This window comes from Equus przewalskii, chromosome 8, assembly GCF_037783145.1.
Source record: "Equus przewalskii isolate Varuska chromosome 8, EquPr2, whole genome shotgun sequence".
Lineage (NCBI taxonomy): Eukaryota > Metazoa > Chordata > Mammalia > Perissodactyla > Equidae > Equus > Equus przewalskii.
Window position 1 is genome coordinate 22,540,056 of NC_091838.1, and position 26,284 is coordinate 22,566,339.

Here is a 26,284-nt window from a genome sequence, read left to right on the forward strand (position 1 = left end):
TCACCAACTTTGAAGGATACTTTTACTGGATATAAATTCCAAGGAGTGGGCAAATCCCTGACTGCTTCCAGGTTGAATCCCGTGTCTGTGGTGTGTGTGCAACCCAGGTACCTCCATCTTGCTTGTTGTCTTGTCAGAGATTGGAGTGATAATAAAAACCCTAGAGAGAGATATTGCTAATGGTGGTAGTGAGGACTCAATTAACTCTAAACCAGTCTTTTAAAGTTTATCTTTTAGGAGACATTGGGAAGCTGAATGGAGTCTATAGATAGGCTGTCAAATGGGTTAAGTTCCTGTAATTTGTTTTTACCATAGGATAGGTGGAGATTGGGCGCATATTTTAGGCTCAGGTTTTAAATGATTTTTCATATTGCACCAAAAATTTTGGACTTTATTCCCTGAAGCTGCGAAACCAATATCTCAGGGGACAGACATAACATCTTGTGTCATAAAGATGTTCCTGGAACGAGCACTTAGAATGGGCAGGACAGAGAACAGATAGGAGTCAGCAAGCTCAGTTTATGCTTCAGCTTTTAGCATAAACTCGGGATGTAGAAACCAAAACCTAAGCCAGAGTAACAATCATCAGAAAGCAAGAGAAGGAATGGGTTCCAAATACATTTTGGAGGATGATCTGACAAGACTTAATAACAAATCAGTTTTGAAGTGTATGGAGACGTTTCTAATTCAAATGACCAGGTGATTATAATGAAATGTAAGCAGATAGATGAAATATAAGAGAAGGGGCAACATGGAGGGTAGCAATAACCTCATTTTCTATGCTGTTTTGCTAAAGTATGTGATTGCATTTGGGACTCTTGCTAAAGAGAGAGATGAGGCATAGAGATCATATTCGATTTGAGAATTTTTTGGTCTATAATTGAAGCTATATGGAAGGAGTATGTCATACAAGTCAAGAGCAGAATGGAAACAGGAAAGAGCAGAGGACAAAGTCCTAGGGACAACAATATTTAGGAGGCAAGATGAAGAAAATGAGCAAGCAAAGGAAATTGAGAAGGTGAGACAGGTGGACAAGTATGTGAGGGTGGTACAGTGGAGGCGATGGGAGAGGTTTCAAGAAATGGAGGTGGTCAACAGGATCAAGAGGAAAATGGGCTTCGCTAGGTTGGTACCTTGCTCCATGACACTCTCATGTAAGGAAGGCAATTCATTGCTTTCTTAGCTCAGGGCGGAAGTGTTTCTTAAACTACGTTTTTAAAGGCTCTTTGCAGATGCGTTAATCTTAAAAAAAATGCTGCTCAAACAATATATAGATATTTGGAACAGGGGACCAGGGGAAGTTGAAATATTGTTCAAATTAAACTTGGGAGCAAGCTTTATCTCTTGCGCTACTAACCAGAATGGGGCATCTTGATCACTTTCATTTAATTTTTGACGTGGAATCCTTGACTTAAGCCAACGAGAAAAAGCAATATTCTTTATGACAGTTTGACAAATACACAAAGAGAAAACTTCCTAGACCTCATGAATGAAAAAGTGAGAAAGACATTATTAATCTTCCCGGGCTAGACACTCTGCTATTCCTACGACTGCTTCACGTTGTCTCAAGGCTCAGTAAATGGTGACTGGCAAGAACCTCATTCCCACATCCTTTCTCCGAGGAAAGGCTATAAATTAAAAAAGGGAATGAATGTGGAGTATCGTTTAAACCAGGGTTGATTATAATTCTGAAAATTCTTTTGCTGCTGTTTAGATATCCGACGTTGCAATGTGATGGTCTTCTGAATGAGGGAGACCACTCTGGCAAAATCCACTCACCTCATAGACCCAGAGTGAATCTCAGGAACATCAACATCTTTTATATTCTCTCTCTTTCAATTGAATCGTTAACCAGAATACCGCATTCCCTGGCCCTGCCACATAAGAGAATTCTCTGTAATTAGTTATAATAAGAGCCTATCTGTTTAAAATACCTTAAAAGATAATAATTATCCTCATTACACTGAAAACTCACCTGCATTTCAGACAAGCACTTGGCAATGGGTGCTACAATTGGGGCAGGGCTTAGCATTTGATGAGCTTGAGGCTGGAGAGTGGGATTTCTGATAAACAAATTTAGTCGCCAAGGTGACACAGAATGTGCTAAGGAATTGAAAAGGTCTACCCTTTTCTTAACCAGCACAAATGCAGAACTATGAGGGTCAGCTCAGGGGATAAAGGGCCACTTAGGGATAACAAGAGGGGAAAAGACTTGATGAGGTGGTACACGCTGAAACAGCATATCCGATGTACAATGGTTTCATTCTTTTCTTTAAGGGACATTTCTACAAAGTATATTTATCTTTTTAAAAACTTTTGAGATGGGGCTGGTCCAGTGGCATAGTGATTAAGTTCGTGTGTTCTGCTTCAGCAGATTCGGATCCCAGGCACAGACTTAGCACCCCTTGTCAAGCCACACTGTGGCAGCATGCCACATAAAATAGAGGAAGATTGGCACAGACGTTAGCTCAGCAACAATCTTCCTTGAGCAAAAGGAGTAAGATTGGCAACAGATGTTAGGAACAATCTTCCTCAGAAAAAAAAAAAAACTTTTAAGATGTTATATACTTTTAGAGTATGCAACAGCATTTTCTGTTGTAATTCAAAATAATATCAGAAATATGGGGAATCATGGCAAAATTAACATGTGGCTTAATGGCTACATTGTTACTTTAATGTTTTGCTGCTACCCTCATTAAAGTTGACTTTTTCTCAGGAAGATGGGAAATCTGCATTTTCAAATGTGATGACAAAAAAATACATTTATAACTTACTAATTTACAAAGAGCTAGGGAGATGTGGCTTAATCTAAAGCTATTAATGTGTGTACCATTCTCAAACCTGTTATTACCATACATCTTGTAAACCAATGACATTCCCTTGATATGTGTAGCACATCGCTATCTATGAAAGCTGCACTTAACCCCTACATAGTTCTTGATCACCAGCCACAGACTACCCATGAGAAGAGAGTTGAGGAGTAAGCTAGGAGAATAACAACAAAAAAAACAGTAAATCTCTTGAGGGTCTTGGTAATGTTAATAAATGTGACAACTTCACTTTTGTAGCTTATTAGATTTCTAGGAAGCAACTGGATTACTGAGGGATTCGTTGCTCCATTTCATTCTTAGAAATGTTTTATGATAATTTTCATTTTTACTTTTATGACTAACCATTGCACCTTTAAATTGGAACTTTATAAAATTTAAAGCATTTTGGCTGGAATAGAATACAGTGATGTCATAATCTGGCAATAACCCATCCATGTGTAAGCCCAAGCTCTCCAGAGTCCAAAGACATCACCTCTAAGTCATCTAAAAACCTCACCACATACTGTTGTCTTTCTTCCCTTCATATACAGAGAGCGTCTACTGTTCAGAATGCATAGTCTTTCACGTGCTTTGAAGTTACTCCATCATTATTCAGCCCAATTCTACTCCATCCTAAAAGGATAAGCTCAGATAACACCTATCCAGAGAAGAAAGGAGTCTTTCTATTCCCTCAAGCATTATTATTCTCTAACACCTGCCTCCAATCTCCCAGCATGTGTGTGTGCCTTTATTATAAAACTTGTTTATCATTTTACGTAATTGTCTACTCCCCAGTACACAATCTGCAGACATCAAGTTCTTTGAGAGTAGAGATTCCTTCTTATTCATCTTCGTATCCCCAGTGCTTACCTGAGTTTAGCACATTAAGTCAATAATGATTGTTAGAAGTGAATTGATATGTGAGTTAGTGACTTAATAACGATATTTACTAGGTGTTCTGTTCTCTTTGAAATTTCATGGAGAGCTTTGGGGAGAAATTCTTAGACTATTAACAACGGAAGAAATTGAATAGGTAAAAAGATACAAGAATAGTTGAAAGGACTTCTGCTAGTGGCACTGAAGAACAGTAGGCTACCGTGAGCAGGATAGGATCTCTGTAGAACTTGAGTGTTTAAGAAGTATATGTAAGGCAGCATTGATCAGAGAGGTAGCATGGCCGGTGAGGCTAAGAATGTTGACCATGAAGTCAATGAAATCCTTTGTTTAAACTGTGGCTTTGCCACTGACCAGCAAAGCTAAATTTTAACCTCTCTAAGTCTCAGTTTCTTCTTCTATAAAACCAACCACCTAAAGTTTTAGGATCATCTTAGACCTTTTGGGATAAATACCACAGATTTAATGGCCTACAAACAAGAGAAATTTATTTCTCACAGTTCTGGAGGCTGGGTGTCTGAGATCAGAATGCACCATGGTCAGGTGAGAGCTGTCTCTCGGGTTGCAGACTTCCTGCTGTCTTCTCACATGGCAGAAAGGGCTAGGGAGCTCTGTGAGAGCCTCTTTAATAAGAGAACTAATCCCATTCAGGAGGACTCCACCCTTACGACTCGAGCACTTCCCAAAGTCCCCTCCTTCTAACACCATCAGGTTGCACGGTAGTATTCTAACATGTGAATTTGGGGGGGACACAAACATTCAGACCATAGCAGGGGGTGACTAATAAGATAAATATCATATGAAGTGCTTGTCAAAGTGCCTAGGACATGCATGTGCTAAACTGTCGCTATTGTCATTATTATTTTTATGTATGATTTTACCTTCCAACCAATTTTTGATCTTTTGAGTTTTCAAGATAAATATGCATGTCCAAGGCTTAAATTAATGTGTGTATACAGGACCATGAAATTAAAAATATATTCTGAAGTATTCTAAATAACGAAAACCTTGGAGTTGTAGTAATATATCAACGCCATCTCAGATATTACATTGAGAGAGATATGAGCAGGAGCAGTGGGCTAAACCAAAACTCTAATGGTCTATAATGGTTTTTGTGACTGGGCACACTTTGCCCTATTTTTGTTAACCGGAAAATAGAGATAAAGAATCCAAATCTAACTACAGATAGATTGTAAGGAACAGCAAGTCGGAAAAATAATAAGGAAGCACTTAGTCTTCTTTAAAGTGTTGCAAGGTGGTAGGATATTTTAATTATGTCTTTTTCACAAAAGAAATTAAAAAAGCAGTCACTAAACCAAAGGCATAATTCACTAAATTTCAAATGGGCTCAAAAGTATGGTCTGAGACACACTGCAAATGGAAGCTTTAGCATCTCTGCTTTGTGAATACTACCCAGTGCCGTGAGTGAATAATTAATGCCGTGATCTCCATCAGGAGGTGGCAGCAAAAGCAGATGTGGATCAAATACCAACGTCATCGTTGTCTAACTCGGTGACCCTGGATATCTATGCCACCAGATTGTCATGTCTTCTCCTGTAAATTGGGCATAATCAACATTCTTCCGATGACCTCAGAGTTGTGTTAAAGATTAAAAATAATAATAAAAATACTATTAAATTTTGCACATTTATCTTCTATGTAGAGAAAGCAATGATGGAAAACCCAGGTAAAAGCAGGATGAGATATATGTTATGAATAGCTAATAGAAATCTCCCTGAAAAGTTACCGTGAGAAGGACTGCAAGGGAAGATAATAAAAATAAGCAACAGTCAGCAGTTCAGTTATGTGGTGCTGGGCTTAATCACTAAATAAGAGATGTTTGTAATGTTTAAGAGGTGCTCCTAGAAGCTGAAGGGAGGGTCAGTCTGCCAATCAAGTCACAGTGCTGGTGTCTTGCTAGAGGCAGCATTTTGTTGTGGAAAGAGCAAGAGCTTGAAGCCAGGCAGGCGTGGGTAGGAATCCTGCTTTGGTGAATTATCATTGGCCCTATGTCCTTGCTGAGCCTCAACATCTTTTTAAGTAAATTGAGGATAATAATATTTATCTTATGGAAGGCTATGAGAATCAAAGGAGATAATGCACGTAGGCACGTATAGTGCTTAACCTATAGTAAGCAGTCTCTGAATATAGCTGCTTGTTAATCCCTTGGAACTGGGAAATCTCAGTGCACTACCTTTTTCCTCATTGATTGTACTTCTTACCCAGAAACTGCACAGATCACCAAGCTTCTTTAGCAGAGCTCATCATTTTCTGTTATCGTCAATCATATGTTCCCTGCCTATTTTGCCACAAATACATATTCAATGTCCGAGGAATAGTATTTCAGATTAAGTTCCTCAAACTGGTAGAATAATGTATTATAAATCTATTGCCCTCATCCCTGACCATGTAGACTTCCTCATTACTATTGCTTGTATTTTTCACCACTTTTCAGTTACTATCTAATGTTAGTTGTGTGTATTGGAAATAATGGAAGAAAAAGAGCCACATCTCCCTTTTTGTCTCAAACTAGCCACTTTAAATCTGAAAACTTTGATTTTATATGTTCTTAGCAGAGTACCTTGTGGACTTACTTTAATTGGAATGTATTTATGATAATATTAGGAATGCCATTCAAAAACATCATCCTTGAACTTGGATAGTAGAGTTTTACTCAAGTTATATAACTGGTGAAAAATACACTCATATTTTCAAATTAAGATTTGTATGAAGATAATCATGTATGTTTAAGAAACAATCTAGATAGAACATAAGTAATTTTCTGGATATACCATGTTGCATATTTAAAATCTTTGCCTAAAAACATAATTTTAATTTAAGTTAAAATTTAAATTTATGAAGGCTAATGCAGAATGCCTAGTTGTATAAAGCTATATATTTGAGGAAAAATTAGACTTTCCTGTTCATATAGTAAACACTTGGTTTTCTAACTACAAAGCTTCCATACTCCTGTCTTGTGCTAAAGCATCTTCACTGCCATGTTCTTTTTGAGGAATTACTTATTTTAAAGACAAAAGAAGTAATGCCACCTGGTGGTAGTGTCCATTGAGATGGCCTACATTCCGTGAGCCCAGGTGTGAACATGTGCCCTAAAGCAAACCTAGTGGACTCTGTCTCCTGTGATTTTGAAATATGACTAAAATAATGCCAATACAGAAAAAAACAATTGGAGCCAATTCACCCAAATGTCAGTATTCAGGTTTGGTAAATCCAGTGACTCAATGATGTCACTAAGGATCCAGAATCTTCCCTTTTTATCTCTACATTCACAGGGTGTAGACTCATCATTTTTAGCCGCCCCTTCCTATGGTACCAAGATGATTAGTTCCAGCTCTCACAAGACAATGTGATTCTGTAGAATGGCACTTTTATCAGGGCTCAGCTGGACCAGTCATCTCTGCAACAATGGTGCCAGCCAAACTCGATCACATGGCTAAATAAATAAATACACATCAATTATAATTACATTGTTCTAGATTTTCAAGTATTCTAATTTGTTATTTTATGAATCTGTGAAAACATCCTAAATACAAGGTTCTACCAATTTGAAATTATGCCTTTTGTAGTTGTATTTTGGTGCCAGAGAATACTTTTATTGACTTTTTTTGGTAGCAGTTTTGGAGGGAAGAGAAAAACATCTTTTCTCCATTACTCAGAAATCTCTTACTCTATCTTAGTTTGTGTTTCTCTTTATACAGAATCCCCTCTAGCTAAAGCAGCTGTAGCTAAAATTGTCTGCTTGATGCTGCCATGGAATTTTGCTTTTTCACTCCCCTGTGCCCACTTCCATCTAAGATATGGGGATCTTATTAAATGTTTCTTGAATTAATAATCAAGAATATATTATTCTGGAGGAATAGGTAATTACTATGATATGAGCATGAAAGAGCAGCTCCTATAAACAACAACATGGACATGATCCCCACAAAAGAAAAGGAAATATATAGCTGAAGGACAGCAGAACATGAGCTGCATATTAAAAATACCACTGTCTTGGAATTCATAAGATTTGTCTCTGAGAGTGACAACAATCACTCAGGCACATATTCTTGACAGTGAACAATTAAAAACATTTTTTGTTTGTTAAAAAATTCATTCAGTCAACGCTATCCCTGATAAAAAGACAAAAGTAGAGATGTCTCTACTCTTGGTGTACATTCTCGTAGGAAGTATATCAAATTTATAGACTTGGAGGATTAGAAGGACCTAAACTTATTTTTCAGTCTAACTTGTTTATTTTATAAATGAAAATATTGAAATACAGAGCGGGTCAACTCATCCATACTATTTTAATAGCATCTATTAATCATTTATTTTGTGTTGTCTTAAGTCATTTACACACATTATCTTATTTAATGCTCTTAACAATTCTATGAAATAAGAGTTCCAGTTAATGGATAAGGTAACAGAAATTCACTAAGGTTAAGTAATTTATCCAATGTCAAAGGGCTGTGATTCTCATCAGTGCTAGGGCCCAGCTCTGTCGACTCTCAGACTAGGGCTCACTCCACAGCCCTGGCAGCTGGTGCCTGGGCCTCTCAAACCCCCTAAGTTGGGAATCTGGAGCCTAGGAATTGGATGGAGACATTTAGGTGGCCTTTATGTGCAGGTTGTAAGGTATGATTATATGCTTTTATTAAGATCATCATGCCCGATTAATTTAACAGCTTATAATAATATGCTTACTGTTTACAAATGTAAACATAAATGGAAAGGCAGAAAATCATGAAACAGTACCTGATGAAATAAACTATGTTAAGCTAGACGACTTTGAAGTCTAATCAGAATGAAAAACAGCCAACATTCATAATGTAGCATAAACAGATTGGGAGGAGGCCAGGGGAAATCATGCTTAATAACTCCAATGATACCAGTTCCTGTTTCTATCTAAAGGATGTTGAGAGCACAGAGTATCAAGGAACCGGCCAGAGAGTCGTTATGAGCTCACGAGAGACTGAAAAGGCTCCTGCAGAAAGAGCCAGATCTGTGAGGGAAAGAGTGCCGTTCACTGTCTTCCTACCCTGTGATTCTGGTTAATACTTAAAATGCTGGCAATGAGCTTGGCAGGAAGCCTCTCTAGCCTTCCACATTCTAAGCTAGGACTATTCATTAATTCATTCATTTATGCATTCAATTTGTCATCATGGTTGAGCCCATATCATTGGTAGGTTGCGATTGTGGCAGGAAATATGGGAAGAGTTCTGAAAGACTGCTAGAGACCCCCTTTCAAAGAGGCAGAGTTAGAATGTGTTGAGTAACATAATTAGAGCAGATTAGACTAACTTTAACTCCTCCTCTTTCTAGAGGTAGAAGCTTCATTTTTCTACATTGTTTTATATAATTGGTTTCCTGGTCTGAAATGTTTTATTTTTGTTTAATAGTTCCTCATTTACCAGCCTCTTTTCCAGGACAGTGTTTCCAGGTATCTTAATAACTGCAATGCGGTGGCTGTGTCTTGCTTAATGGGCATGAGCTTTATAAAATAATGTCATTCCTGAACACAGAGTTTCACAATTAAGATGGCATTGAAATTCAAGATCTTATAGAGAAGAGACGTTTTCCTAATCCTAGCCCAGCCATCTGAGTTAGTAATCCATGTAGGATTTTCTAATTTCACGTTTCTTCTAATTTAAAGTTCAAAGACATTAATTTATTCCTATTTCTTCCTGACCTTGAGATAATTCAAAATGTGAAATGCTGTTTGACCACCTTCACAGAAAATTACTATATATGTGTGTATGCATGTGTGTGTATACATCTATATAAAATACTAAATATAGGACAGTATAATATATATGACACAGATCTAGGAAGTTAAATCTATATCTAGACATATATAAACATATATAGCAGTTTGTGTAATGGTTGTCAAATAGCCATTTCACATATTGAATTATATCAATAATAAGATATATCTATATCCACTATGATAAATAGTATATATTATAGTGGACATAGATACATACCAGTGTATGGATTCATCTTTTAATTATTAATAAAATATAATTTGAGGAAGAAAAACGTCACAATTTTTAAAGAATGAACCAATACACATAGGAATTCTATTTTCAATGTAGGCTAGAATATTAATAATCATAAAAAAGCTCATTATATTTATTTTCTGTTTGAGAAATAGAGAGAATTGAAGCAACCCCTTCAAAATGATGCTCAGTGGAATGCATGCTACTTGGCAGGTACCACAAGTACACTCTGAGTTTTCTTCTCAAGCACCTCACAGAGATTGCAGAGGTCTGAATCCAGTCCTTCAAGCAGCCTGATTAGAATAGATTCCCACTATGGGAAAAATCTCGTCTGCTAATTCACTAAATTCACTTCCTACCTCCAAGACTCTGTGTAGTTTCAGATCTGTTTTCAATGAGAGTTTTATCTCCAGGAATTGTCTTCCTATTCTAAGACACCTGTTACAATTTGTAGAGGATCCTAAATATCTATTCCAGGCAAAATCATTCCTATCAAGATACTCGGAGAGTTGAATTTGAGTTTGAGCTAAGTCTAGCTGGCTCCTACAGTGGACTCAGGACTTTATTCTGACATCTTTGGACTTCTGATCTGTCTAGGTTCTCAGCCAGCTTGGGCTTATTATGCCCCTTGATAACTCCTTTGGGGCATACTGCTTGAAGCAGTTGCATGATTAACATGCTAAATGGCTCATGCCTTATATTTGGCACAGTCAACTCAAATTCTCCGTTGTTGCTTGGTTACTTTTACTTAGTTTTCACAATGGTGCCAGACACTCAGTGTGCTATTTAATAGATCTGTACTGATGATGATTGTAGCTATCACAACTATTAGGGGATGTTGGACAGTCTTTAGGCTTTCGGAGTAATTGAATGAGAATAACTTTTAGCCAGGGTCATTTTTAGAATAATACATGGAATACATGCCATAATCCAGGACCTCTGGGCCTTGCTAAAGAAATATAGTGAATTACAATCCTTTTTCTTGAGCGCTGAAGTATTCTTTGAAAAATATTTTATTTCTGCAGCCTCTAGTTTCTGACGTCATCTTACTCAACTCCATTTTAAACCAATATTTCTATTATTTCATTCTTTTTCTCCACAGAGTCCCACATTGAAATACAAACTTTTCAACAGAGTATTCTCAATTACTCTGCTTTTGCCCTATTCTGAATTTTCCAACACACACCATACACACACACACACACACACACACACACACAGAGAATCAAAGCTCTCAGACTTCATTATATTCCTTCTAAATGTCTCATCAGTTTTCACAGTCAACTTTATCCTGTATGAGTACGGCATCTGTCAGTTACTGCTACATAACAAATAATCTCAAAACTTCAGTAGGACACAATGATAAGCATTGGTTTTTCCTTCCTAAAGTAGTGAATTGGCAGGAGTGACTGAACTTCAGTCAATAATCGCTGGAGCAGGTCATTTCCACAGTTTCTCATCCTGGTCCTGGGAGCATCAGGCTAGCTGGCATATTTTTCTCGTAAAAATGGCAAAAGTACAAGGGAGCAAGCACCACTGTGCAAATTCATTTCAAGCCTCTACTTTTGTCACAAATACAAATAACACATTGCCCAAAGTAAGTGACATGGCCAAGCCAAAGTTGAAGAGATGGAAAGGTATACTCTGATATTTTTAGGCAGAACTGCAAAAGATGGATCCAGGGAGGGGTGAAGAATGTGGTCCAATAACTCAATCTACCTAAGTGATGAGACAATGCATGCTTTTTCATGTGCCCAGCCTGCATTTGTTGTCGTCTATTACCTCCTAGTACTTGGAATTGCAGTTATAAACAGAAATGAGTTCAGAGAATATGACTGGAGCAGAATGAGCGTCCTGGATGTGACTTGTATACCATCACAAGGGAGGAATTATGGTTTGCTATATCTAAACTAATGATAAGGTAACGGGAAGGTAAACACTGCAGTTAATTATGAGAAAAATTAACCATGAACTCAGTAGTAACCTTCTAAATAAAAATATGAGTTGTTCTTTTACGTTGCTAATTAATACCAATAAACAAATGCCACGAGTTTTCTTTTATTTCAAACTAGATTATAATTGTGAAATTGTGAAGAATAAATCCTTTCTGTTTTATCTTTCATTATCTCCAAATCACCCAGAATTATAAGTAAAATATTAAAAATATTGAATACACTTACATAGCAGAGTGGCTAAATTTTAAAAATCCTGAATATCCCAAGGCTGGTGAGGTCTGGCGAGGGTCATCGCAGAATGAATGGAGCTCTCCTACATTGCTGGTGGGAATACAAAAGGCTTCAATCACTTTAGGAAACAGTTTGCAGTCTCTTAGGAAGTGAAACACATACCATAAGAGACAGCAAGCCTTTCCTAGGAATCCTTTGCTATCTTTCATCTAGGATGCAATAATGGTTTTATTCCTTTGGGGCTTCTCTTTGGGGATGCCATGTTTGTTTTGCTATCTTTTAATTGCTTTTCAATTTCCCCCCAAATTACTAGCCTTTCTATTTACTCATGTCTTTTCCTGTTCTCCTCATTTCTCATGATTTCAAAGTTGCTGATTACTCAGTTGTCATAGCTCTTCTTTCAAAAGGGGAAATTCTTCTCTCTCTGTATGTCTAAGCATTATGCAAAATGTGCATTACTGCTATTGTGTGTCCACTTGCCATCAACTAGACCAAAAACCCATGACCCCTACAGATAGTCTTCTTATAGGTCCTTGATTCTTTTTGGATCCTGAGATATTTGTTAATGATCACTTATTTAAAAAGTGAAATATGGAGATTTCTGGGGCAAACATAAACTACCTGTTTCTACTCTTTGATATCCAAAGAAGCTCTATTATACGTGTGCATAATACTGTCATCTGCTTGAGGAAACATCTTTAATTTAATTTCTTCATAATATAAATATGCTAAAAGGTGAGTCATGTTTGAGATACATCATTTTTCAGAGTGGATGCATTTCATATGCCAGAAAACTTAATTATGCATGATGTTTAAGTCAAAGAGGGTTAATGTTGTTCCAATTTGCTGAGTTTGTTGATCAGCTGCCACACAGCTCTGGTCTGCATCCCACCATGTCCAAGGCCATGTAGTTAGAGCACAGAGTAATACATCATCCCTCACTTTCTCTCTCTCTCTTTCTCCTCTTTTTGATATCATCCTCACCACTGCCTTCTCGCACTTCAAGAAGTCTTCATTATAGTTAATAAAAAAGAAAACAAAAACCAAAACAATGAACTACAATGAAAACCTCTTCATGTTGTGCCTTACTTCCAGCCTCTTTTCTATCTCTATTTTTTGATGACTGCCAAAAGTTACAAATAAAAAGGCTTCAGTTCTTTACTGCATCTTCACCTTTGAGTACTCTGAAGGCTGGTTTTTGAGTGGAACAATTTCTGATCCCTGAATGACGCTGCTCTTTCAGAGCCTTTAATGAATCCCTACTTGTAAGATCCAGGTGCCTCTTGCTGGATCTCACCCTCATGTAACTTTCAGCTGTATTTGGTGTTGCTGATCAGTCATTCCTTCTTGACATATTGCTTCTTTTTAATCTCCTTATTCTCATTCTACTACTTAATAGCCTCCTTTATGACCTCTTTTCCTCCACCTGCCTTTTAGGTGTAGCTTTCTCAAGGTTACGTCCTCAGTCTTCTCTCACATGCTCTCCCTAGTGATTTCAGCCACCACTTAGTTTCAACCTTCACCTCCTTTCAGATGATACCCATTCTGTATTTCCAGCCTGGCTCTTCTCTTAGACACCACTCCAACATTTGCAGCCATTTGCTGGACAGTCATATTTCACTTCTCCCTAAATTCTACTTGTTCGAAATGAAAATGGACAATGAAGAATAGTGCACAGAACACGGCCTTGGACAAACCTGACTTAAAAGTTTGCATTGGTCATTTATTCTCTGTGTGCCTATGGAAAGAACACTTAAATGGTATATACTGCTGTAATTTTGGGGAAGAGCACTCAATTTTACAGAGTTACAGTGAGGATTAAATATCTAACACACTATCTGAAATATGGTGGCACTTAATACCTAGAAGATATTCTGTGTTAATATCTTCTCTTCAATATCTCTTTCTCTTATTGGAAAACTATATCCTTTATTAGCATTGTTACAATCCTACAGCAATTTCTTCTCATTATCCATCTTCACATCCCATCAGTGGTCAAGTCAATTCTATTTTTTTTTCATTTTTCCTTGAATCCATACTATCTTTCTCTATATTGGCCCTTATTATCTACAACTTAGATTACTGCAAAATTTTCCAATTGCTTATTCTGCTTTCAGTCTCCTATTCCTCCAAATCACCCTTCATACTGCCATTTAAGGTATTTTCCTAAGGAACAGCTACAATGCCTTTACATTTTCCCTCAAGTTGCTCCAGTGGCTCCTAATCAGCTGAAGTATAATGACCACACTTTTCAATCTAGCAGTCACAGTCCTTCTCAGTCTGATTCCTAGTTGTCTTTTCAGTTTCATATCCTCCTACTACCCTTTATGAACTCTCTGCTCTAGCTAGGTTAGATGACTAACTGCCCTCTAGAGAAGTTCAATGAAGTCCACTCAATACTTTTTCTCCCTTCACAAGGTCTCTTTTCCCCTAATAAATTCCAGTTGGACTCAAACACTTCTTCCTCAGGGTTCATGTAACATGTTGCTTGTATCTCAAGTGTTTTATTTTTTCCTTTCTTTCTTATATTGTTGATAGGCATATGGGAGTCTTTCTTCACCACAAGCTGAGCCCATTGGAAGTAGAAATAACAATACAATAATGATATCGAACCTGAAGTGAGTTCGCTCACCCGTTGCTCAGCAACCCAATCTCTGACACCGCGTGTGGTGGAAGAAAGTAGGAATTTTATTTTTGCACAGCGCTGAGCAAGAAGAGAGGGCAGCCAATGCTGAAATCCCAAACTCTCCGAGAAGCTAAAAGGAAAGGATTTTATTTGGGGTTTTAGGTAGGGGAGGGAGAGCATATGGCCTTGCTGGTCAGAGCTTTCCCACCAGCCTGTCTTTGGCTTTGAGACACTTGCAGAGAGGAGGAGAGGAGGGAGCCTGTGACCTTGCTGGTCTGCAGCTTTCCCACCAGCCCGTATCTCTTTGCGGGAGGAGATAGTCCAGGTGCTTGTCCTTGACGGTGTCTGTCTCCATGGAGGATAGTGGATTCTGGAGCCAGGAAGCCAGAGAGTAAGCAGGGAATGAATGTTTTGGTTTTAACCCCGTATATGCTGGGTTTAATGTGGGGAAACTGATATCAGGGTGGGTATCAATAAAGCAAGTAAAATAAAGATAAAAGGGGAAAACCAGGACATTTTTTTAATGAGGTAACCTTGGTTTGTAACATAAATTTCAAGTGTACATCATTAGATTTCAGTTTCTTTGTAGCCTACATCATGCTCACCACAGAAACTCTCATCACCATCCATCTTTTTTCATTCTTTCACTTTCAACTTGCCTATGCTGTTGAATTTGAAATGAACTTCTTGTAAACAGTGTATAGTCAATGCCATGTTTTTTATCCATTCTGTCAATCTCTGTCTTTTTATAGGTGTATATACATCATATTTATATACATATTATATATATAGACATATTTAAGATAATTATTGATATGTTTGAACTTAAGTCTGCCATTTCGTTATATGTTTTCTGTTATTTTCCTCTGGTTCTTCTTCTGTTTCTTTTTTCTTGTCTGTGGATTACTTGAATATTTTTTTAGGATTCCATCTTCATTTACTTTTAATGTTTTGAGTGTGTCTCTGTATAGTTTTTATATTGGTTACACTGGATAATGCAATATAATACGTGACATCACTTTGTACTAGTATCAATATTTTACCACTCATAGTGAAATGTGCAAATCTTACTTCCATTTAGTTCTCTTTACCATCCCCACATTTAAATATTATTATCTTGAATATAAGATGGTGTTAGAATTTTTGTTTCAGTTGTCAAATTGATTTATAAAACTCCTGAACAAAAGGATAGTCTACTGTGTGTACTCAGTTCTGCTCTTTCCATTGTTTCTTCCACCTTCCTTAAGCTTCAAAATTCTTTCCTTTTGAAGATTCTTTCTGTTTGAAGAAGTTCCTGTGGGCAGTTTGAAGATAAGTCTGCTGGTAACTTGATAGTAAAAGTACAAGTAAATATATTTTTTTTAGTAAAAATAAATCTTTTTAGTTTTTCTCAGTCTGACAAAGTCTTTTTTTCCCTTTCATTTCTTAACGATAGTTTTTTCATATATAGAATTCACTGTTGACAGTTCTTTTCTCAGTACTTGAAAATATGTCACTTCCCTCTGGCCTGCATGGTTTCATAAGAGAAATCCACTATCGTTTGAATTGGTGTCCCCCACCGGTAATGTGCCATTTCTCTATGGCTGCATTCAAGATTGTTTCTTTGTCCTGGTTTTTAAAAGTTTAATTATGATGTGTCTTGACATAAATTTCTTTGGGTTTATGCTTTTGGGGGATCACTCAGTTTCTTGAATCTGTAGGTTTGTGTCTTTTGCCAAGTTTGGATGTTTTTGGTGATTAGTTCTTTGAACATTCTTTCAGCCTGACTCACTTTATTTTTCCTCTTTTCTGGGATTGTGATAATGATGTGAGATCTTCTGTTATTGTCCTACAGAGCCCTGAGACCCTGTTAATTTTGAGGGAGAGAGGGCTGGGTTTCTTTTTTTTCCTGTTGTTCAGATTGGCTAAATTCTATTAAATTGACTTCAAGTTCTCTCATTCTATTCTGTGTCATCTCCACTTTACTATGGAACCCATCCAGTAAGTTTGTTTTTTGTTTTAATTTCAGGTATTGTACTTTTTAGTTTTATACTTTCTATTCAGCTCTTTTTTATAACTTTTATTTCTTTTTTGAGATTTTCTCCTTTTCATTTGTTTTAAGAAAATTTGTAATTGATTGCTCGACAATTTTGATGATGGTTTGCTTTAAAATTCTTGTCAGGTAATTCCAATATATGATTCATCTCGGTGTTGGCATCAGTAGATTCTTTTCTCATATAAATTTAATTTTATAGATTCTTATTATGATGAGTGATTTTCTCTTGTATCTTGGATATTTTGCCTGTTATGTTAGAAGATTCTGAGTTCTATTTAAATCTTTTATTTTAGCAAGAAGTCACCCTGTTAGACTTCATATTTGGGTTTAGAACTCTTTTTGTGGATTATAGTTCCAATGGCAATTTAATTTTCAGAAACTTTGTGGTGCTATCGCAGTCTACTTGGATTATCTGGTGTCGCTGAGGCTCCCTTGCTGGTGCTGACTGAGGGGATGGAAGGGGTTCCCCTAGGCCAGGGAGCCCAGTATCTCTCTGTGGGGGAAGGAGTCTCAGGTCTCAAGTCTGGCCCACAGGTACTGAGAAGCCTCCCTGGTCTGAGGATTTGTTGAAGTAAAATCCTCTTGCTACTGCTGCCGGCTCCATCCCCATATTTCCCACTGACTGGGAGAGTGGAGTGTTTTCCCTGATGTTTATTGTTAGCAAGGCTCTGACGATCCCCTTTTTGGTGCTTCGGGGCTCTCCTGGTGTTGTAGGACTCCTATTTAACCTGAGGGAGGAATGATGTTGCCACAACATTGAAATTAGGAGAAAGACATTCATTGAGACATCTCTCTTTTTATTGTACTTTTCCCTTTGTCTCTTATGCCTCAAGTTCTGCTTCACCTCACTGAGATAAACTTGAGGACACATGACACCATCTGTCCAGGGGAAGGCTTCCATTCATCGAGATTGTGGTCCTTATTCCTCACTTTCTTCACCTGTCACTTTCACTAGTGCTGTGTTCCATATGCTACCTTTCTTTCTGGTCTATATTGTAGGTCCCTCTTTGCACAGAAATAGTCTTGTGTTTGGTATTTTTGACTAATGGACTCTTAGTAAAATGCAGCATTGGTTGCAGTTTCATATCTAAGCACTTCCAGCATCCAAGCAACAGAAGCATAATGTAATCACCAGGTCACCAGGAGACCTGAGCCCACAATTGCAAAAATATGTTAGGTAGATTTACCTGGTTCTTCTGACTTTGGTTATTTTTATAGTAATTTCTTGCTTGTTGCAGTTTTACTAAGGATTATATTATCTATTTTTATTCTATTACTAGCCTTGCTCATATAGGGACATTTCAAGACATATCATCTTGGGCATTTTAGTTATTCTCTAAACCAGTATTTATGGAGAAACTGCTACAGGCAAAACATTGTATTAGACACTGGAAATAGGGACATAATTTATACGCAGATTCTGCTTTCATTTGTCCTACTGTCTAACAATAGAAATCAGGATGTTTACATAAATGTCTTTTTTTTAAAGATTTACACAGAAGAGGGATGGATGTTCAAAAGAGGAATAAATTCTTTTGGACTGGATGGAGAAGGGAAAACTTTACAATGGGATTGACATTTAAAATAAGCCTTTTAATATTGCTTTGATTTGGGATATGTGAAGTTTAAGGGGAAGAACACTCTGGGCAGACAGAGTGTGCATAAAGGGAAAGATGGACCTACAATGGACTTTGTAGAGGGAACAGTAAATAGATTATGAGTTAGGAATACTTTTAGTTATAATTAACAGGAAACTCACCTAAACAGTGGCTTAAACATAAAAACATTTATAGTATATTTACAGGAAGCCTGAAGATAGAATGGCTCAGGATGAGTTCCTTGGCTCAGGCCTGTCGTGGAGGATCTAGGCCATTTCCATCCTTCCGCTCTTACATCCTTACCACATTGTCACTTATCCTTGAGCTTCCCCCTTGTATTTCATCTCTTTGAACTGAACTGTGAATTCAGGTCTAGACCCCAGGGAAGGAGGAATGGAAATGACAAGCGCCGTTCTGATTCCTTCTCTGAAGCATTGTTGTTTCCCCAAGAAAAAGCAGAATCAGGAAAATAAAAGAGGCCATGGCATTGGGTAGGTAATCTGATAGGCAACTGACAGTGTCTGGCTACACTTCCTTTGGGTTTCCAATGTTTTCAGAGATACCTTGGGTGAAAACTTAGGAGAAGTATTTTGGGACCGATCTGCATTGTTCAATCCAATGGACACGTTTCAGCCCTGCACATACCTCACCTCTTTGTGACATTTGACCCCATTGACTCACCTTCCTTCTTAAGCTCTCTCTTTGCGCTCTTCTTCATTAAGCTACTTGTGTCACCTCTTTTTCCTCCTTCCTCTTTAGGTGTTCCTTCTTAACATATTTTGCTGGTGCTCTTTTCCTGCTCTTCACAAAAATGTCAACGTTCCTGGTTCTGACCCAAGTCCTTGCCCCTTCTCACTTTTCCAAATGAAAGTCATATGCTGTCTTATATAGGTTTACTGCTCTATTGCTCCTAAGTCTCTAGCACAAACCTCAAACTTCTTCTACCTTGATACTCATTTCTGCTTTTGGAGTCCCTCCAATCCATTTCACACCTCTGGCCTTCACTCATGCTATTCCCTCTCTACCTGGATATGATTCCCTTCCCCTTCTTTGTCTAGTAAATTCATTCTCGTTCAGGCTGTGGTTCAAGTGCCCCTCCTGTCAGGATTCTCTTCCATTTTCTAGTGTTGATTATTTTCCTCTCTGCTATCTGATACTCTTATTTTCTCACTCCAGTCATTCTTTTAGAGACAACGTCTTTTCAAATCTACTGTGATCTCTCTCTATCTTTCCTTTATCTCCCATGAAAATCACTGCAATAACCTTTTAATAATCTCTTTGCATCAATTTTGGCCATCCTACAAACTTTTCTTGATGCTGTAATGGATTAGATGACCACTTACTTAAAATCTTTCAGCTTTCCTGTTATTCTTAGGATAAAGACCAAGGAGCCTGATAGGGCCAGGCCTGGGCTTCCCTCTCCAAACTCATCTCACATCTGCTCCCTCTTGATCCTTGTTTCACAATCCCATGGACTTTCTTTCATTTTCCCAAAAGTTTTTCCTGCTGACATGGGGTCTTTACAAATGCTCATTCCTTTCTCCACCTTCACCAAATAAACTCATCTATATGATCACCCCTCAGCCATATGATCACAGCTCAGGGATCACTTGCTAAGAGCATTCCTTAACATTTCAATTATACGTTTTCACAGAGACTGGTCCCATTCTTCCAGTGTGCTTGTCTTTGAGATGGTCCGCTTGTTTGTGTGATCATTTAATTAATATCTTTTCCTCTTTAGCAGTATACCATAAAAGTAGCATCATATCTACATTTGCCCATCTTTGTATTCACAGTGTCTCCCACAGCTAGTGGCATCTATTACGTGTTGATAAACATAATATTTGTTTTGAAAATTTATAAATAAAATTAATCAATAAACGGTTGGAGTTTCTATTTTATTCTGTGAAATTCAGGACTTTACACAATACTTACACATGAAAGTTATAAAAGTTAATGGTGAATCATTGAATTAAAGAATAATTTTCTTCAGATTTTAAGCGATTTGGTTTCTTTTTTCCTCTTCTCTTATCTAGTTTGACTTAGTTTGCACTGTGTCGTCTTGGTTAAACCAGAACCGTATTCCCTGGGTTCCTCCTGTTTATATGTCTCCAAGTTTGCGTTTGCCACTGAGAAATTAGTGTAAAATTTGGGAGGCAGAAGTTAAGCAGTAGCCATCACTCCCTGATGTCAGTAGGTTTCAGCTTCTTCTCATTCTCCTTCATTTTGTGTCCAGCAATTCCTCCCAAATGCTGTCTCTGCACTTCCAGGCCATTCACCAAACATTTGGCTACAGACCCACAGGAGCAACAGCTTCTCCTGGAATTTAGACCAGCATCCTTCTACTTCTTCATCAGCTGGTCATGAGTGAATGGTCACTTTGACTGGTTGGTGACCACTCTGATCCTCCAACTCTGCATTTCAGATCTCTCTTTCCACCATTACGTAAGATTTAATTCCTATAGTGAAAACCTTATCCCTCATAATACATAGTTGATGTGCTTCCCAATTGAGTCCAGGTTGATATCTGGGAATAAGAAGTTACTGTAACAAAAACTAAAAACATGTGGCGATGGCTTTGGAACATTGGCAATGACGAAAACAATGGGAAGAGTTGAAGAGTGTTTTGAAAATTGCTGCTGTAGGCTAGAGAAAGGGGGATTCATTCTTGCATTGGTGGAGCAATTAACTAGCCTTCCACCTACAGTAAAACGAAAGATAGAAAACGACTTTGTGGATCTGGCTAAAGAAATTTCTCAGCAGAATATTCAAAGTGTCAATTGGCTTCTTACATACTATGAAGTACTGTAACAGAGAAATGAGAAAAATAATAAATAAATAGGCAGTTTTCAAGCAGAATTTACAAAATATATTTTTAACACGGAATTTCTTGGTTTGGAAATTAAAGTTGTTTTCATTACCAACCTCTCCTGCCAGCGAAAGATTCTCCAATTAAGAAATGTCCTCAGGGTAGAGGCCAGCCCTGTGGTATAGTGGTTAAATTTGTGCCCTCTGCTTCAGCAGCCTGGAGTTCATGGGTTCAGATCCTGGGTGTGGACCTACACATCACTCATCAAGCCATGCTGTGGACATGTCCCACACACAGAGGAAGATCGGCACAGATGTTAGCTCAGCAACAATCTTCCTCACAAAAAGAAGAAGAAGAAGAGGAGGAAGAACGAGAAGAAAAAAGAAGTGTCCTCAGGGTAAAGATCAAATCCAAAATGTTGCCTCTGGGTCAAGATCAGATCAAGGCAATGCTGTGAGGTCTTTTGTTAAGATGCCAAAATATTATAAGATGGTGCCTCATAGACCCTCTCAGCCAGTGGTGTGCTGATGCTGGCTCATATTAGCTCATGAGAGCTGACTATGTGCATCGCTTCCCAACTAGCATTCCATGACTTCATGTTAGTACCTTTAAACCAGACGTGGTGGGACTATTTATACCACAGAAATGGGTAAAACTTTAAATCAGTCCCCATGCTCCCCTCACAGAGAACTGCTTGTTAAACATTTAAACTTGCACTCCTGCTTTTAGAGATATAAGAATGCTAGAGCATCCTCCTACAGCACTCCAGCTTAGTCCACAACAGAGAAGGACCTGCCTTAAAGACACTTTTTCTTTGAAAAATGTTTTTCTTTTTATTTTGAGATAATTGTAGTTCACATGAAGTTGTAAGAAATAATAGGGAGAGATCCTGCATTCCCTTTACCCAGTTTCCCCAATGATAATGATATCTTGCAAAACTGTAGTAGAATATCACAATCAGTATACTGATGTTGCAGTCAAGACACAGAACAGTTCCATCAACACAGGATTCCTCAGCTTGTCCTTTTGTAACCACATTCACCTCTGTTCTCCTACCCACACAACTGCTTCTATAACCCCTGTCAAACACTAATCTAGGATCTGATTCTAAAATTTTATCATTTCATGTTACATAAATGAAATTATACAACATGGAAACTTCAGGTGTTGAATTTTTTCACTAAGCCTAGCTCTCTAAAGATTCATCCAAGTTGTTTCGTCTCTCAATGGTTTGTTCCTTTTTATGGCCAAGTAATACTCCACAGAATGGGCATACCACATTTGGTTAACAATTTACCCATTGAAGCACATATGGGTTGTTTCCACTTTGGGACTAAGTTGCTATGAATACTTGCGTAGAGGTCTTCGTGTGAATTTTCTGGGTTATACGGTAGTTTACGCTTAGCTTTGTAAGAAAGTGTCAAACTCCTTTGCAGAGTGGCTGTACCATTTTATATTCACAAGAGCAAAGCATGACTGATCTAGTTCCTTTGCATCCTTGACAGCATTTGGCATTATCACTATTTTTTATTTTAGCCATTCTGATGGATGTGTAGTGATACCTCATTGTCCCTTTAATTTGCATTTCCCTAATGGCTAATTATGTTGAAATTCTTTTTTGTGTGTGTGAGGTAGATTGTCCCTGAGCTAACATCTGTACCAATCTTCCTCTATTTTATATGTTAGACTCCACCACAGCATGGCTTGGTGAGCAATGTGTGTGTCCGCACCTGGGATCCAAACCCGCAAACCCTGGGCACCAAAGTGGAGCATGCAAATTTAACCACTATGCCACCAGGCTGGGCCATGTTGAAATTCTTTTTATGTACTTATTTGCCATCTTTATATCCTCTTTGATAAAATATCTGTTCATGTCTTTTGCCCATTTTCTAATTGGATTTCATGGTTATTTTTGCTGTTGAGTTTTGAGAAGTCTTCATATACTCAGGATAATAGTCCTGTGACAGAGATGTAGTTTTCAAATACTTTCTCTCAGTCTGCATCTCGTCTTTCCTTCCTCTCTGCTACGTCTTTCACAGAGAAATGTATTTGTTTTAATTTCAACTGTCTAGTTTATCAATTTTTTTAAAACTGTGGTTTTCATATTAGGTCTAAGAACTTAATTATTTTTTATTGAGGTCATATTGGCTTATTAAATTGTGTAAATTTCAGGTGTACGTTGTTATATTTCAGTTTCTGTATAGACTGCATAATGTTCACCACCAAAAGTCTAGTTTTAATCCATAATCATATATATTTGCCCCTTTGCCATCCCCAACCCCTTTCTTCTCTGGTAACCACTAATCTGTTCTCCTTATGTATGTGTTTATCTTCCACGTTAGTGAAATCATATGGCATTTGCCCTTCTCTGTCTGACATTTCACTTAGCACAATATCCTCAAGGATCATCCATGCTGTTGTAAATGGCATGATTTTGTCTTTTTACAGCTGAGTAGTATTCCATTGTGTATATATGCCACATCTTCTTTATCCATTCATCCATTGAGGGGTGCTTGGTCTGCTTCCACATGTTGGCTATTGCGAATAAAGCTGTGATGAACACAGGGGTGCATAAATCTTTTTGAATTGTTGATTTCATGTTCTTTGGATAAATATCCAGTAGTGGAATAGCTGGATCATATGGTATTTCTATGTTTAATTTTTTGAGAAATCTCCATATGTTTTCCATAGTGGCTGCACTAGTTTGCACTTCCACCAGCAGTGTATGACGGTTCCCCAACACTTGTTGTTTCATGTCTTGTTAATTGTAGCTATTCTGACAGGTGTGAGGTGATATCTCATTGTAGTTTTGCTTTGCTTTTCTCTAATAATTAGTGATGTTGGACATCTTTTCATGTGCTGTTGGCCATGTATATATCTTCTTTGGAAAAACGTCTATTCTGACAGGTGTGAGGTGATATCTCATTGTAGTTTTGCTTTGCTTTTCCCTAATAATTAGTGACGTTGAACATCTTTTCATGTGCTGTTGCCCATGTATATATCTTCTTTGGAAAAATGTCTGTTCATACCTTCTTCCTATTTTATGATCAGGTTGTTCATTTTTCTCTTGTTGAATTGTGTCTGTTCTTTATATATTTTGGAAATTAACACCCTGTCAGATATACAGTTTGCAAATATTTTCTCCTGGTTGATGGGTTGTCTTTTCATTTTGTTCATGGTTTCCTTTGCTTTGCAGAAGAAATTTATTCTGATGTAGTCCTATTTATTTCTTCTTTTGTTTCCCTTGACTTATTAGACATGGTACTCAAAAAGATATTGCCAAGACCGATGTCAAAGAGTGTTCTGCTTGTATTTTCTTCTAAGAGTTTTGTGGCTTCAGGTCTTACATTCAAGTTTTTAATCCATTTTGAGTTAATTTCTGTGTATAGTGCAAGATAATGGTCTACTTTCATTCTTTTTCATGTGGCTATCCAGTTTTCCCAGCACCATTTATTTAAGAGACTTTACTTCCTCAGCTGTATATTATTGGTTCCTTTGTCAAAGATTAGCTGTCCATAAATGTGTCGTTTTATTTCCAGGCTCTCAATTCTGTTCCATTGATCTGTGTGCCTGTTTTTCTGCCAGTACCATGCTGTTTTGATTATATAGCTTTGTAGTACAATTTGAATTCAGGGAGTGTGATACCTCCAACTTTATTCTTTTTTTCTCAGAATTGTTTTGGCTATTCAGGGTCTTTTTGTTCCATATAAATTTTAAGATTCTTTCTTCTATTTCCATGAAGAATGCCATTGGGATTCTGATTGGTATTGTATTAAATCTGTAGACTGCTTTAGGTAATACAGACATTTTAACTATGTTAATTCTTCCAATCCATGAGCAAGGATTATCTTTCCATTTCTTTATGTCTTCTTTGATTTCTTTCAATAATATCTTATAGTTTTCAGTGAATAATCTTTCACCTCATTGTTTAAATTTGTTCCTAGATATTTTATTCTTTTCGTTGTGATTGTAAATGGGATTGTATTCTGGACTTCTCTTTCTGCTAGTTCATTATTAGTGTATAGAAGTGCAACTGATTTTTGTATATTGTATTTGTACTCTGCAACTTTACTGTATTTGTAGATTATTTCTAATAGTTTTTTTTATGGATTCTTTAGGGTTTTCTATATGTACTATCATGTCATCCACAAATAGTGAGAGTTTACTTCTTCCTTTCCAGTTTGGATCCCTTTTATTTCTTTTTCTTGACTAATTGCTCTGGCCGAAACTTCCAGTACTGTGTTGAATAAGCATGGCAAGAGTGGGCACTCTTGTCTTGTTCCTCTTCTCAGAAGAGTGGCTTTCAGTTCTTCACTGTTGAGTATGATGTTGGCTGTGAGTTTGTCATATATGGTCTTCATTACATTGAGGTGCTTTCCTTATGTACCCGTTTTTTAGAGTTTTTATCGTAAGTAGATGTTGGATCTTGTCAAGTGCTTTCTCTGCAACCATTGATATGATCATGTGTTTTTTATTCTTTGTTTAGTTAATGTGGTAAATCACATTGATTTATAGATGCTGAGCCATCCTTAAATCCCTGGAATAAATCCCACTTGATCATGCTGTATGATCCTTTTAGTATGTTGTTGTACTTGTTTTACTAATATTTTGTTGAGGATTTTTCCATCTATGTTCCTCAGCAATATTTGCCTCTGATTTTCCTTTTTGATGTCCTTGTCTGGCTTCAGTATCAGGGTAACAATGGCCCCCCAAAAATAAGTTAGGAAGCATCCCATCCTCTTCAACTTTTTGGAATAGTTTGAGAAGGATAGGAATTAAGTCTTCTTTGAATGTTTGGTTGCATTCACCAGAGAAGTCCTCTTGTCCTGAACTTCTGTTTTGAGGCAGATTTTTGATTACTGTTTCATTCTCTTTGCTTGTGACTAGTCTATTCAGATTCTCTATTTCTTCTCTATGCAGTTCTGGAGGTAGTACGATTCTAAGAATTTATCCATTTCTTCTAGGTTATCAAGTTTGTTGGTAAATAGATTTGCATAGTATTCTTTTATAATCCTTTGTATTTCTGTCACAACCATTGTAACTTCTCTGCTTTAATTTCTAATTTTATTTATTTGAGTCTCTCTCTTTTTTCTTAGTGAGTCTGGCTAAGGGTTTGCCAGTTTGGTTTACCTTCTCAAAGAACTATCTCTTAGTTTCATTGATCCTTTCTATTTTTTTTTTTTTAGTCTCTATTTAATTTATACCTGCTTTGATTTTTATAATTTCTTCTACTGACTCTGGGCTTTCTTTGTTCTTTTTCTAGTTCTTTTAGGTATAGTGTAAGCTTGTTTATTTGAGATGTTTCTTTTTCCTTGAGTTAGGCC